The sequence below is a fragment of the Pipra filicauda genome, unplaced genomic scaffold (assembly GCF_003945595.2).
Source record: "Pipra filicauda isolate LSUMZ 115617 unplaced genomic scaffold, ASM394559v2 scaffold209_size2725305_pilon, whole genome shotgun sequence".
In the NCBI taxonomy this organism is placed as follows: domain Eukaryota; kingdom Metazoa; phylum Chordata; class Aves; order Passeriformes; family Pipridae; genus Pipra; species Pipra filicauda.
The window spans coordinates 2,040,467-2,053,914 of record NW_024104320.1 but is presented as its reverse complement, the minus strand read 5'-3'; positions in this window follow the sequence as shown (position 1 = coordinate 2,053,914).

Sequence of the window (13,448 nt, the reverse complement as noted above, 5' to 3'; positions counted from 1 at the left end):
CTATGTGACTCATGGTGAAGTAATTAATTACATTCTTTTTTCCCTCAAAGGATCAAACTGCTGGTTTTGGTTGTGGTTTTTTATATCTTGTCTTTCAAGTGACTTTTATATTGCTTAGCATGCAAAGATAGATATTACTTCAGCTGTGAGACTCAAACCCCAAGTAAGTTTACTGGTATTTTTGCATTTAAGTTCAGTTGCTTATCCTTCATTTGTACTCAATCATTTGATTTTACCTACTGCAGAAATTCTCCATTTGGATTTCTTTTTCTATTTTTTTCCCAGAGTGAATATTAGCATTATCTGTTGCAATAACTACCCTTTCAGCCACCTTGTCACAGCTGACTATGCACCTGTCAGGCTAGTCAGAAATCCACACCGTATTCATTCCCTCCAACTCCATTACATGTGCAAAGATGATTTTGCAGAGAAGACTTTATGTGGGAATTCAAAATGAGACCACTATCTCATGCTGCAGGATAACCAGTGAGCTTTCTAAAATGCTACAGTCCCAAAAGTAGTTTAATCACAACTTTGCTCTGTACCATGAAATACAATTATTTTATAGCTAACCAATTTCAGAAATGCTTAAGTTAGTCTGAAGCAGAGACTGTGCTGGGCTTGCATCTGAGGCAGGAGGATTTTAAATTGATGTGCCTGCAGGCACAACTACAGGTAGATGATTTGTGTGGAATGGCTTCTGCATTCGTCCTTTTGTAAATGCTGTACCCTCTAATTAGTTTTCAGCTGCTGCCAAACAGGGCAAATCCGTTTCCTGTCATCCTCTCCATCAGGAGCCAATCCCAGTAACATGGCCAGCAGGACAAGAGACTCCCAGCTGGGATGAGCCATTGTGGTGCCCCCTCACAAATTTCTCCGAAGGAGATCTTCACATCACTTCTACCTCTGCTCTCATAGCCCTGAGCCCCAGCACCAAAACCCCCAGAGAGGACGGATGCACTCAGGGCTCTGGCATCAGACAAGTGTCTACGATTGATGAAATAAGACAGGATATGTGGAGAAAACAAAGCTGCTTCCCCTGATGACCACCTCACTTCATACCCACCTCTTTGCAGAAGAGCAGGGCTGCAAATTTATTGAGTGAATAGCTTGTGGAAGGGGAAGGGGTGAGCAGGTCATTGCCATTAAACCACTTAATGAACTGGGTCCTTCTCTTCTTTGTAAGTTATGCAGACTGATTTTCATATTTTGTTACTCAGTGAGTGCCTGTGACAATATTTTTCAACTCCAGGAACCACTTGAAAATTAGCCAATGCAACTACTGTTTCAAACCTTCATTCTAAATAATATGCTATTGGTTCCTTATCCCAGCACAGAATAGCTTTGCTGTTCAGTGGAAGAATTCATAACCCTCACCAGAATTTTCTAGATGGTTGCACAAAGATTTCTGATAATGATACTCATGCAAGTACAATTCTTTGAAGAATGTGCTGTTTTGCCTTTTCACAAAAGTGTTAGAGTGGAAACAACTGCATAAAATGTGTTTGCCAAATTCAAACATGGTCTGTGTGTTTCCTGCAGTAACTTCTTTTTCCTATAGCATTTGGTATAGTTCACTTGTTATCCTAAAGGATCAGGGAGTTGCTTTGGCTGTGAGAAAAAAATCTACAGAATGTTGCACAAGTCCATGGATTGCCCAGTTTTTTTGGAAAACATCTTAATAGAAGTGACCTCATCCTATGAAATGTGAATTGTCTCTACTTCAAGAATGTCAATACCTGAACAATTTGAGGAAAGAGAAGTTTAGTAGCATGCAGAGTGCTAAGAATTTTAACACCATAAGGCAATGAATTTTTTGGTGTTCTATCAACATCTGTTGGTGTTCTCTTGTTCTTTATGATTGCTTTTCTGTAAAATTTCCAAATCATGTTGCATTTTTGTATTCACATAAATACATAAATCTGCGTATCTGTCACTTAAACTCCCTGGAGCTTGTAATGCTATTCTTTTCAGTTATCAGCAAAGAGCCTTGTATCTCCATAACTAACGCATTCCACCTGACTGTTCTCTGATGGGTAGCAAAACAAAACTGTTCATACATTTAAAAAAAACACCTTTGGGCTTTCTCACATCCTAGGTTGTGACTGTCCCTTTCAGGAGGATTTGTCTGTAAATATTCACATTGCTTCCTTGATCTGAGTTTCCTTCATCATAAAACTCATATGTCTGGCCACCCATGTCTTTTGTTGACTTTGTTTCTACCTGCAGACCAATGCTGTCTTATTTCTATCTTTTCCAATTACCCACCTTCTTCTTCATGTGCAAGCTCTCTGAGTAAGAAAAGCTGATATTATCTCAGGTCTCCAAGGTGACGTTGGTTACTCTATCCATGGAGCTCCTAACAATCCTTTTTCTTCGTATCTTCCTCTCAAGGTCAGTACCTTACAGCTGGGAGCACTGATGAGCCTCTCACTTCCTGAATTACACAGGCTTTTGAATTACTGGGAGTTTGGTTTCTTTTATCACTTCTAAGACCCAGTCTTTTTATGGAATAGAATCATTTAGGCTGGAAAAGGCCTCTAAGATCATCAGTTCCAACCATTAACCTAGCACCATGAAGACCACCGCTAAATCATGCCACATCTACGTGACTTTTAAATACCTCCAGGGATGGTGACTCCACCACTTCTCTGGACAGCCTGTTCCAATTCTTGACAACCTTTTTGGTGAATAAAGTTTTCCTAAACCTTCCCTGGTGCAAGTCAAACTACCCATCTACCCTACGAACTTGGAAGGCATTGTTGGTCTGTCCTAACCATTTCTACACCTCTGCTCAAGGGACACTGAATTAAGATCCAAGTTCTGCCACACTCAGTAAGTTCTAGAGTAAACCTATGCAAGCGTTTTTAGTCATTGACATTACTGCTTTACAGTCTCTCACTATCTGTCAGTGGGAACTGGAGCAAGTCTTCCTTCAGTTGCCAGCACTGGTAACTAATGTCCTGTTCTCCCCTGTAGCTGGGGTCATTTTTTCTGTAGTTGAGATAAAAGCTTGTGGTTTGACTGTTAGCTTGCTTTCTTAGAGGGAGGAAGTAAAGGCAGTCATGCTGTCAGTGTATGTGTGGTTCCTTGTCCCATCTTTTTAACCTTAGTTGACCTTCAGGACCAGTTGCACACAAATTGACAGAGGAACAAAAGTCTCGGGTACATCAATCTTCTGGAATTTTCGTGAAAATAGCAATAATAGCAAGACTCTGTCAGTGACACTTCATAGGGAAGATTACAGTACAAGCTTAACTTTTCATACAGTTTAGATACAAAGAACTTGGACAACGGAAAAGACTCTGGGCATGCTTGAATCTTACTAAACAGATGTGCTGGTTTAAAGGTAAACCAGCAGGGGAAATGAACTCAACTCAAAAGAGAGATTATAAGTCAGAATAACAATTTAATAAAATAATACAATAAGTACGATTATACAGACAAACAATTGGTTTTAACCCACAAAACCCAAATATATAACCCAGCACCCTGGGGCATGAACAGAGTGGTGTTCTTTGGGCCCCCTGAGTCCAAAGGAAAAGGAGACGGGAAAACCTGTTGGTGAGAGTGCTGTTGCAGTCTGGTCAAGAGTGATGATTGCAGTCTGGTCGAGAGTGATGGTTGCAGTCTGTTTGAAAAGTGGTGGTTGCGGTCCAGTTGAGAGTGGTGATCTGCAATCTGGTTGAGAGCGGTGGTCTGCAGTCTGGTTGAGAGCGGTGGTCTGCAGTCTTCCTCTGGATCCCACGAGTGGTTAAAAAGGTCCCAAGACTCCAAGATTATATATCCTCCAGTTCAGGCAGGAATGCTCAACACCTCCCCCAGGGCGGGGGTTCCACAATGGGTGTGAGGACAAGAGCAACTCCTATCTCGAAGGCCTCTTAACACCTAGTTTATAGCCTGAGGAGTCAGGCTCTATGGGCAGATGGTGTAAATGGTTCATTGATACCAATTTCTGGGAAATGGTATGGAAGGCTATAGAATACACAGTTTTGGGTTACACTCATGTAGTGATGTACTGGTCTCAGCTGTTCTAACTAGGACAACAGACAAAATTCTAACCACAATTTCACAGAATGTTAGGAAATTAGGCAGTATACATTTTGCTAGTTGCAGGAAAACTAGTAAAATGCAGATTCTGTCGATTTCTGACTATGCGCTGTCCACCCGTGGACATATATGAAATAACGAGAACACATTAAAATAACATGAAAGATTTATTTTTAAGCAGTTGTGCTATGAACTCACAGCTGAAAGGACTACTTATTTATCTATCAAAGGTTCTTTGATATTGCTTGAGATGCATATGGACATATTTCCTAGAGAACTGGTTTGTAAAAACACAATGCAATGCAAACTGTTAATGATGAAATAATGCTTTGAATACCTCAGATGAAAAAGCAGTGAATCCCCAAATGAGAAATACCCCATTCATGGCATCACTGGTACTCATGAAAATAATATGGATGAATCCAAGCTGCCACTGCATACCATCATGGAATTGGTCAAGGCAAATGATATAGTGAGGAACATCATGTTATCTCGAGATATTTTCTCTGTATATAATTTCTCAGCCCTGTTTACGAAAGATTCACAAATGATCTTCAAAAATGTGCCTAGGAGCACAATCATAACTGCATTGGATGTTGAAAATAATTGTATCAATAGAGACACAGCGATCTGACACACAGTAATTTCCCTCAAATCTCATTCCAGCTAGTCAGTAGCTTTTGTGCTATAATTACCTGCTTTTCTATCTCTACTAACCACAGGGGCTACAAATGTTATTACTTCTAGTCTGATTAAGTACCCTGCTCTGCACAGATACCGACGGCCTGTTTCTTTGAAATTGTCTAATCAGCTAACATAATGAAGTTATATTCAGAGCAGTTTCCAAACTCTGCTTAGCTTGAGGCTCTCTGGTTCTGCTTTAGAACCAAAGTTCCAGTGAATATAAATAGTTGTGTATTTTTCCAGATGTCAGTAAGAAATGGTATTTCCTCTCTTTGCAAATTTTGACTCACTTTTACCAATAAACTAAAACTGTATAACAATCTTTTCAACTAACCATTGACTGATTCTCAGCTCTGTGTTCTTTATAGGAACTAAAAATATATTTTAAGCTTCCTCTTCAATCCCATATAATTGTAAAAAAAATGAAATCTTACACTGTGTTAGGAAAGAAACAGAAAATGCATGTGGATAAAGTCATGCATTTTACCTGGAATCTTCTCCCTTTTTGCACTCACACGTAGTGGAGGCCATACAGGTTTCAGTGTGACAGTTCCCAAATGTGTGGAAACAAAACATAAAAAGATAACTCAGGATCACAATTTTTAGAGGCACAAGACTATTTAAAATTACTTCTTTTCTGGACCATCAATTAGAAACTCTGAATATCAGTTATCTGCAAACTTTAATCAAACTTTAGTCATGGAGATGTCCAAAGGAATTGAATAATCCTGAGATGTCTGCAGTGATGGGCTCAAGGAGCAAGAGTGAGTCAGCAGCAGAGTAAGGACAAACCAGGACAATTTCCTGAACAGTTAGCAGCACCCAGTGTATTGTCATGAAGCACTGATTTCCTTCTCTCATTAATTTGAAAGCCGGTCTGACAGGCGAGCTTCCTTCATTTGATCTGCTGCTTCATCACTGTGAGAGGGGGAATAAAGATACTGTTGTCAAAAACTCTGAGAGTCTGCACAAAAATGGTAGTGCCTCTACCAACTCTGTACCATTCCTCAGCCATTTCTTTTTCCTTAAGAATTATTTTTAGTATCTAAATTCATGTTAGACTTGCAATCTGAATCCATATATCTTGCAATTACTGTCAAAGACTGCCTTGGGAAGATTTGTTTGTGGTGAGGAAAATCATAATTTGCTTTACTTCTAGAGAAAATTTATGAAGGAGGTTTCTCCTATTCTGAACTCGAATCATTAAATAATGATATTTTTCTTTTAGTTTAGCAAATCTTACCCATTTATTTGAGGATACCCATACAGCAAGGATTGTCACCGCATGTGCACAGAATGATATGTACAGTACACTGACTAAAGGGTTTATAGAATCAACGTTAGAGTTACAAATGGTGAAAGATTTTTCTTCCAAAATAATGACTTTTCCCAATGAAGAGGAATGTGAGACTGTGTTTGTGATATTAATTCATAATAATGCAAAACCCCCATCTGAAAAATATCCATAGTTGGCAGAGCATTTGCTTTAAATGACAACTTTAAATGACAAAGTGTTTCCCTCTGGAATCTATAAACATGAAGATCCCCAGTCTGTCTTCTTCCTGTCTCAAAAACTCTGAGTGGATCAAGGAAAAACCATGGAAGTGAAACAAACTGTTTCCCATCTAGTTTAAGCCTATTTTCTCCATGTAATGCCTGTCAAGTTCTTAGTAAAGTTAAACGGATTTATTTACATTTGAATTTGAGCAAGTACTGAACACCTCATTTCATCTTAATTGTGTAGACTGAATTCCACAGCTAAAATGGAGCTCATAGGTGTTAAGTAAACTGAAATGCTCTTGTAATTGATTGGAATGAACCTACATGTTATGTGCTTTATTCTAAGATCATTGGTAGTATGTCTTGTGCTCTAGTGGAAGGCTCCCTGCCCATGGCTGGCAAATTGGAACAAGATGATCTTCAAGGTCCATTCCATCCCAAACCATTCTGTAAATATATGATAAAAAAATCCAAACATAATTGAAGTGATTATATCAAAGCAAAATGTCACCAAGAATAAAATATGGTGAATTTTCAAACATAGCAACCATGGTCTGTTTTTAATGTAAAACAGATACCCACACACATATACAGAGCATTTATTTTCACAGAAAGTGTGCATTGACAGCTTTGTAACATACAGAGAATCTCCCCTTTCAGAAGGAAAATCCAAAATAAATAAGAGACCAGTAGGTGAATCCAATCCTTGTGTACACTCACAGGCCATCTCTCTTGCTGTTGTACATTTGCAGCTCCCAGAAGCTACAGATCCCACTGGGTCTGTGCAGCCCCCAATCTGCAAGTCCTATTCAATGCTTCAAATATAGCTACATATTACTGTGAACATTTCCATTTTATATTGGGAACACATTCACCAAGGACATGACCTGGTTTTTGTTAAGAGTGTAAGGGGAACATCAAAACTTCTTCCTCTGCTGATGTTCCCTCTGCCTCTGCGACTTCATCACTCAGGTCATGAGAAGTTGGACAGGATTGTAGAATTGAGCTACCTAAATGGCATGGTGCTAAAAATATATTTATTTAGAATGGCTAATTAAGGTGAATGACTACAAGTCCTCATTAGCACTGAAGTGGTGTTAATTTGATTAGACTTCTGGCCTAGATAGACTTGCAAGGCATTATGTTCCTGATGCAATTTTTTTAACGAGAAAGCATTTCAGATGAAATGTTACCCATCAGAGTCTTTCTTTGTATAAATATTAAGTAGACATTTGCCTTTTAATGCTGATGTAATTTTTAGGGAGCAGAGAAACAGCAAAGATGTGACATCTGTATTGCCTTGGGATATGGGAGGAAAGTGAGAAAATAAACTTGCAATTCTTGCTCCAGTTTCATTATTTAAATACTTTGCAACATTTTCACAGTAGAAAGTCATACTTGAAATGTGCTCATCAGACCTACCTTTCCTTTCACACACCGTTATAAACTTCTTGCTCTTTAGCTCAAAACTCTCTTTGATCAATATTTCAATGCTTAAACATAGTTAATGTGGCAACGTAAGTTTTAGGCTAGAAAAAATGCCTTCTGCTACGTTTCTTTTACCATAATTCATGGGGGAATAGGAGGAACATACTGTTTACTTATTAATTAGAGCACACAATGATCTCTGCTGGAATAATGCTCAAGAAAAAAGTACCCATTTAGTTGGACTATTTTAGCACAAGACGTTTTAGTATTGTTACTTTTATAATGCAGATTGGGAATGTTTTTAAGTTGGTATACATCATTCAACCCTGAAATGCAGATGACAACATAGCAAACAGCCTGTGAGTCAAGGTAAGCTGAAAGGCAAAAGCATTGGGAGGAAGAGGAGGCTTTCTGGAGTCATCATACATGATTATAATTGTGATTCATCTGGCTGTCAATATTATCTTGTTAAAGAAATAAGTTTAATCCCCTTCTATCAAAAGTGTTACAGAAGACAGCTCAAGAGAATGGATTAATGGTTGCACCCTTGTGTTCAGTAATATTAAATGCACAGAATGCTTCTTTCATCATTGAAGCTTTATATGTCATTAAAATTTCTAAATAGATTTATATAAAAACTTCACCAGGATTTATAAGGTGGAGTTTTGAAAAAAATGACGGTCAATAGCATCATAAAAGATGATAGTTCTTCCAAAATTAAAAAGTTGGCATCACAATAAATAAGGAAGTGTATTATAAACGAGTAAAAACTTCACATGCACCAGTGCTCCCAACCACTTTACTACCCTTTTAGAGGACAGAAAAGCAAGGACTTTCATTTCATTTCATGAAAGCAACTAGAATGTTTAACTCCACTCACCATGTTTTTACAGCCTCCTTTTGAAAAACATGAGATTTTGTGTAAATATTATAGGACTGACCTGATAAAGATATTATAGAATCTAATGGAGTAATAGAAAATGAAGATGGCCTGGTTTAAATAGCCCAACAGTGATATTTCTTAGTGAGATATCATATTATAAATGTTTTCAAGTGGGGTTTTTTTTTCATATCTATTAGAACTATTTCCAGGAGATGGACCTTTTCTCCTTGCCTATGGACAAATGAAGTACCATCTTCCACACAAGCTGTTAATTATCAGTCCTGTTGAACCAAAGTAATCTAAATTAAAATCTTAGCAAATGTTTTGGAGGACAGAACTAAACTAACTTTATAGACATTAATTAGATACATATAAAATGAAACTGGATCTTATCTGAGGAATATAGAACAACAAAAGTTGCTTTGACAAGTTCATCCAAGTGAAAACAGGTCTAACAACTCTGAGTTTCGTTACGGAGACACAATGCATGTTTCATATAAAGAGTAGGGAGAGTCCAACTTCTGCTCTAAATTATATCAATCCAACATACTATTCTAAATGCATAAGCCAGAAAATCGAATTCAGCACTGTACTATGCAAAAAGAAGGCACTAAGGAGTCAGTACATATACCTCTTCTAGATAAAACCTTACCTATCTAAGTACCTCAGGATGCAGCTAACTTTTCACTCAATGGTACTTTAAACCAATCTCTGTCACCCATTCTTCTCACCTGAATTTCTTTTTTACCTTCTCTATCATGAGACATGCTGGAATTGAAAAGTATAAAAATTGCATTAATTTTCAAATATAATTGTTAGATTGTATTGAAATTTGTGAGGAAAGCCAGGAATGTATCTACCCAAGAGAACATAAAAAAATGCAACATTGTTCTATGCAGATTTTCTGGGTCCTTTTTTCGTAAAGGCAAAAAAACCCCCAGCTTAGACAGCATTTTATGTTTAAATATTTTATATTTAAATATTTTATGTAGATAGGACAGAAAAAACGTGTGCAGATGAATTTGACATAGTACAAGGGTGTTAAGGATAAGAATGTCAGTTATTCTTGGATGTGTTTTTCTGCCACATAATCTTCTGATGCACTCAAGAGAGAGAAGTACACTTCGGGAAGAAAAGGGGCACACTAGAATATTTTACACTTTGCCAAAGCTCAGACCTCACCTTGACCTCACTTTCCAGTCCTTTCATGGTGCCTTTCTGAGTGATGCCTTGTTCGAGGCCGTTCCTGTCTTTCCAATTAGAGATTTCCGTCTTCCTTTGACAGATCTGATCACAGAGAGCCTGAATGCACTGCTCTCCTCTCCCGAGGTGGGAGGAAATCTAAGCCTGTGTTGTTGTTACAGAATGAGTATATTTGACTTATGTGAATTTCAAAACAAACCTGCATCTGTCCCGGAATCCAGTCAGAGCTATTGGGTCTTTATGATAGCCACAGTGTTATACTGATTCTTGAGAACTTACAGGTCTGATGAAGATCCAGTAAAGAGAAACAGGGTGAAACTGTGGGAAGGGTTGCAGAAGCAGGGTTGAAATACTCTGTTAAGATTCCTTTTCAGTCCTTTAAATATGTTTCTTCCCTCTCATTAAGGGCTGATTTATGCCACAGTTTGGAACAAGGTGCAGAGATGTCAAAGCTGTTGAAGATCTATGCATTCAGCATTTCCACCTCCAGAATGAGCTGCAGAGCTGCTCAAGTTCCTGTACATCCACGGGGCAGGCATGCCCTAATTATCTCAGGGATAAAGAGCGAGATGTTCCAATTTGATACACTAGTCCCTGTGGGACACAGGGGCTAGTTGAAAGCAGGCCTGTTAAACCTCTGGTTATGCTGACTGCTGCTGCATGATCCTGATTGAGGTGGGGCTCAGTAGGGGCCACAGGCATTTAGGCACAGGCTGTTGGTCTTGTTCAGCCAAGCTGTAACATGGGTGCTCTTAAAAAGTACTTGAATGTCTAAAGTGGGGAAGAGAGAGCAAAGGACAAACTAATGGCTTTTATTTAAATTCATCAGCTTAGAAGCCTCAGAAATAGAAAGTGGGAGAAGAGCTTATCAGGGTACTGATAAAGTCATCCCTAGACTAGAGATGGGCTCTGGTGCACAGTAGCTACACAAGGACTGCATCAAATTGCATATCAGACTGAAATATTTGTGTTCATATCACACTGCATGACTGGATTTGGTTGCCCTGGGGCTCATGGTTCCTTCACCTTTTTTCACATCTGCCCAGTCTATTCCCAAAATCCCCCACACATGGCTATCCACCAGGACAGTCTTAGTAATGATTTTACCTCATGGTCAGGAGAGGGGTAGGGGCTGGTCGTGCTGTTTGGTCATTATTTTCAGACCCCGGAGGACAGCAGGTCCCTCCTGCAGTTTCACATTCTACTTCTTCAGTGAAGGGGCCTTGTAAATATAAAAAACATAGAAACATAGAATACCCTGAGTTGGAAGGGACCTGCAAGGATCATCAAAATTCAGCTCCTGGCCCTGCACAGAACAGCCCCAAGAATCACATCAAGCACCTGAAAACATTGTTCAAACACTTCTAGAACTCTGGCAGGCTTGATGCTCCTGCTTTAAGAGGCAACCTAAGACAGAGGAGTAAAAAATTTGATATTGGAGGAAAGGAGATAAAGGGATGTGGAATTAGAATTTCACTCTGGGATTTCACACGTGTTCAGATTCAAGAGTTTATAAGGCACTGAAGTATTGGCACGGGCATTAGCAGTTAGTAGCAGTGTTATAAAATCATGGATTAGGTGTGGCAGAATTCTCATCTGTGAGGGAGTTCACGAAGAGAATAAGGCCGCAAGGAGAGGAAAGCGCAGACTCAGAGAGCAGTTTTGCAGAAAGGGCAGGAAGCAGTGCAGATGCTTCTACAGCGAACACTGTTGTGAACAAAGGCTTCTAGATGGAGAAGTTTCATCCCCTGTAAAACCAAGCAAAGAATGCTTTCAGCACAAAAAGAACAGCCCAGCAACAACTAACCCAGCTTGTCATTTCCTTTATTACGGCTTGGAAGCCAGTTGGTCCCCTTGTGGGACTGAGGCTAGTGCACTCACAAAAACACACTGTTTTCTTGCCAAATGGACACATTTGAAAAAGTTGTTATTTCATCATGACGAGACATTTAATTTGCCTTGCCATCTAACAGATAAAATGAAAGAAAAAAAGGGACTCTAAACCACAGCACTGACGTTCCCAGCTCCTCTTCCTCAGATAACACATTTCCTACATTAACGAGATGGAGGCACTCATGTGTGGTGCAATAAAGACAAAATCAAGCTTTCTTTCACAGTGTTCTGTCAGATCCTTCATGAGAATCTGTGGCTGCATTTTTTATGCTCTGATTCAGAATTGTACTGGAGGAAGATATAAAAAAGAAGAATTCATTATGGACAGACTCATCTGGAGGATGACGTTTCTAAGGATTATAACACTACCAAGACATAATTAAGCAGAGGGCAACATAATTAAGCAGAGGGTGAAAAGACTAAAAGCCTACTAAAGTCTTTGAGCGTTCTCTTTGGCTGTTATTTTTTCTTTCACTGAGCTCAATGGAATGCAGATTTGACTTTAACTGCATGAACTAAATTTGTCCACAGCTTTACTGATGAGATTGTTCATCCTGTTTTTCACCCTAGCATGAAGCTTTTGTTGCTAGTGAGATGAAAACATGTAATTAATCAGGAGTTCTACAATAGCATGCATGCCCTGTATTAAAAGTATGAATCAGGCCACATGGGTTTCTTGTCTCTTTTTATGAAATCTTGTTGTGTCTTCTCTTCCTCATTATCTCTCAGAAATGAAAACCAGGAGCCAAAATTCACAGTCCAGAGTTCCTCCCATGTGGGACTCAGGCAGATAGTACTTTTAATATGCTACGCAAATAAAGCTCTTACAGTGAAGTTGTCACTGCCCTCATACTTAGTTCAGCATGTCAAACTCACGAGTCTCCTAGATGCTACTCAGCTTTCATTTTAAAAACTCTTTAGAACAGGTATTTCTTCCTATTCCCCCCTTCTGAAAAGGAAGATACAACAGTAGACTGTGCATTTTTAGTTTGCAAAAACACATCATGGGTAGGACACCTAAAGCTAGAGGTCTGCTGGGTGGATGTGCAAATTGGAGCGAGTCAACACAGTCTTTTCTTATAGTCAAATTTAAGAAAAAGAAGTTCTATGAAATAGTTAATGTGACATGTTAGAATGGGAAGGATAATGCTCTAAAAATGACTTAATACAAAGAGCCCAGGGTGACAGCTTCTGTCATAGGTATGGATGTCTACATCCTGTGAGATGATACATGTACAGTGCCTGGAAAACATTTCCATTCTATGTTCTCTTCTTTGCCAGTTTCTACAGGATGGAAAATTGTGCACTTGCTCCACAGAAATGCAGCTGAAATTCTGCAGAAACATAAATTAAGACTTTTATCATCCTTCTTCTTTTTCCACCTGTAAACCTACTACAAAGCTTCATTTTATATGGCATCATTTAGAAGAAGTGTAGCTCAAAAACCAAACATAATTAAATAAATATGGAGATAAATCAACATTGAGAGGAAGGAAACAATGAAATGATTTAGACGAGGAAAACAGATACTTGTTCTCACTGGATGTTTGATGAACAAGTGTAAGTCAATGAGGCAGAGGAGGGCTGTTCCAAAAGACTGGAGCCTCAGAGGAGAAGTTCCTGACACTAATAGCTGTAGATGTCTGACATTAATAGCTGTAGATGTGTGTTGAGGTACTGTTACAATCTGCCCCAAAAGGTGAGGGTAACCCAGGTTCTTGTTAATAGATCCCTTGGGATGGATTGGAGTGAAACGACACTGAATGATTGGTGTTTGTAAATACATATATGTGTAGGATTTATTTTT